Raw genomic sequence first — 3436 nt, forward strand, 5'->3', positions numbered from 1 at the left:
CTGGAACCAAAAACAGCAGAAAACAGGAACTGGCACTGTGGCATCTTGTTAATAGGTTAGTTCCGGAAAACGCATAAAAACATTATAAAGTGCAAGCAAAACATGTAAGTATTGTCATAAAACAAGCATGGAACGACAGAAATTATGGATACGTTGGGGACGTATCAGCATCCCCAAGCTTAGTTCCTGCTCGTCCCGAGCAGGTAAACGATAAAAAAATAATTTCTGTAGTGACATGCTACTTACATAACCTTGATCATACTATTACAAAGCATATGAAATGAATGAAGCGACTCAAGGCAATGATCTATAGTTGCTGACAAGTAGATAACATATAGCAAAACTTTTCATGGAGAGTACTTTCAAGACAAGCATCAAAAGATTGCACAAGAGTTAACTCATAAAGCAATAAATTCAAAGTAAAGGCATCGAAGCAACACAAAGGAAGATATAAGTTTCAGCGGTTGCTTTCAACTTTCAACATGCATATCTCATGGATAATTGTCAACACAAAGTAATATGATGAATGCAAATATGCAAGTATGTAAGAATCAATGCACAGTTGACACAAGTGTTTGCTTCTAAGATGGGAGGAATTAGGTAACTGACTCAACATAAAAGTAAAAGAATGGCCCTTCTATGAGGGAAGCATCGATTGCTATATTTGTGCTAGAGCTTTTATTTTGAAAACATAGAGAGAGCACAAAAGTAAAGTTTTGAGAGGTGTTTGTTGTTGTCAACGAATGGTAATGGGTACACTAACTACCTTGCCAACCGGACTTTCAAGAGCGGCTCCCATGAATTTCTATTTTTGGGTGGCACTCCTTCCAACCTTTCTTTCACAAACCATGGCTAACCGAATCCTCGGGTGCCTGCCAACAATCTCATACCATGAAGGAGTGCCTTTTTATTTTAGTTTTATTATGATGATGACACTCCCCCCAACCTTTGCTTACACAAGCCATGGCTAACCGAATCCTTCGGGTGCCGTCCAACAATCACAAACCATGGAGGAGTGTCTATTTAAGTTAATTAATTCGGGACTGGGAATCCCATTGCCAGCTCTTTTTGCAAAATTATTGGATAAGCGGATGAAGCCACTAGTCCATTGGTGAAAGTTGCCCAACAAGATTGAAAGATAAACACCACATACTTCCTCATGAGCTATAAAACATTAACACAAATTGAGAAGCATTTTGAATTGTTTAAAGGTAGCACTCAAGCAATTTACTTTGGAATGGCAGGAAATACCACATAGTAGGTAGGTATGGTGGACACAAATGGCATAGGTTTTGGCTCAAGGTTTTGGATGCACGAGAAGCATTCCCTCTTAGTACAAGGCTTTGGGCTAGCAAGGTTGTTTGAAGCAAACACAAGTATGAACCGGTACAGCAAAACTTACATAAGAACATATTGCAAGCATTATAATACTCTACACTGTCTTCCTTGTTGCTCAAACACTTTTACCAGAAAATATCTAGACCTTAAGAGAGACCAATTATGCAAACCAATTTCAACAAGCTCTTCAGTAGTTCTCCACTAATAGGTTTAAACTACATGAAAAAACTTAATCTACTTGAGAGCTCAAAACAATTGCCAAGTGTCAAATTATCCAAGACATATGAGGCATTTTCTGTTTCCAACCAAACAATAATAAGTGTTGTAGCTTCCAACTTTTATCATTGAACATTAAAAGTAAAACGAAGAACAAGTGTTCATATGAAAAAGCGGAGCGTGTCTCTCTCCCAAACAAGGATTGCTAGGATCCGATTTTATTCAAACATAAACAAAACGAAAATAAACACACAGACGCTCCAAGTAAAGCACATATGGTGTGACCGAATAAAAATATAGTTTCAGGGGAGGAACCTGATAAGTTGATGAAGAAGGGGATGCCTTGGGCATCCCCAAGCTTAGACGCTTGAGTCTTCTTGAAATATGCAGGGATGAACCACGGGGGCATCCCCAAGCTTAGACTTTTCACTCTTCTTGATCATATATCATCCTCCTCTCTTGACCCTTGAAAACTTCCTTCACACCAAACTTCTCATAAACTTCATTAGAGGGGTTAGTACTCAAAATTTTTGAATCCACCTTGGTCCTATAGTGGCACATTGCAAGAACTCAATAAAACATTAGCTACAGCCCTCTATGTCTAGAAAGCCTTGCTTAAAGTCCACAAGAGACAATGCAAAAAACAGAGACAGAATCTGCCAAAACAGAACAGCCAGTAAAGACGAATTTTAAATAAATACTTCCGTTGCTCAAATCAGAAAACTCAAAACTAATGAAAGTTGCGTACATATCTGAGGAACATGCACGTAAATTGGCATATTTTTCTGAGTTACCTACAGAGAAAACAGCCCAGATTCGTGACAGATAGAAATCTGTTTCTGCGCAGAAATCCAAATCTAGTATCAACCTTCGATTAGAGGCTTCACTTGGTACAACAAAACACAAAACTAAGATAAGGAGAGGTTGCTACAGTAGTAAACAACTTCAAAGACACAAATATAAAACAAAGTACTGTAGCAAAATAACACATGGGTTATCTCCCAAGAAGTTGCTTTCTTTATAGCCATTAAGATGGGCTCAGCAGTTTTAATGATGCACTCGCAAGAAATAGTATTTGAAGCAAAAGAGAGCATCAAGAAGCAAATTCAAAACACATTTAAGTCTAACATGCTTCCTATGCAAAGGAATCTTGTAAATAAACAAGTTCATGAAAAGCAAAGTAACAAGCATAGGAAGATAGAACAAGTGTAACTTCAACAATTTCAGCATATAGAGAGGTGTATTAGTACCATGAAAATTTCCACAACCATATTTTCCTCTCTCATAATAATTTTCAGTAGCTTCATGAACAAACTCAACAATATAGCTATCACATGCAGCATACTTTTTATGATTTCCAAACACATAATTTTTATCAAGTTCAAGAATAGTGGAATTAAAACTTTCAAACTTACTTTTATTAATAATATAACAAGGTAGTTGATCAATCTCAAGAGATATGGGACTCATAGAATAAGTCAAGAACTCTTCAATCCCATTTTCATTAGTAGTACAATTAATATTATCAAGTAACATAGGACCATCATCTAGAGCTTTATCATAAACATTTGCTAAGCAAAATTCTTTAGTACCATGCATTTCGACATCAGGCACAAACAAAGCATTATCATAAGATTTATCAAAGTAGCATGGATTATCATAAATAATAGTAGCATAATTATTCTCACAAGTTTTACTCATAGGCAATATTTTAAGAGAATCCACAGGAACATAACATTCAACCTCTTTCGGTAAGCATGGAGGACAATCAAATAGTGTAAGAGATAAAGAGTTACTCTCATTAGAAGGTTGGCATGGGTAGCTAATCCATTCTTCCCCCTTTTGTTCGTCGCTCTCCTCTTCTTTTTCATCCAATGAGCTT

The sequence above is a fragment of the Lolium perenne genome, chromosome 5 (genome assembly GCF_019359855.2).
Source record: "Lolium perenne isolate Kyuss_39 chromosome 5, Kyuss_2.0, whole genome shotgun sequence".
NCBI classification, from domain to species: Eukaryota; Viridiplantae; Streptophyta; class Magnoliopsida; order Poales; family Poaceae; genus Lolium; species Lolium perenne.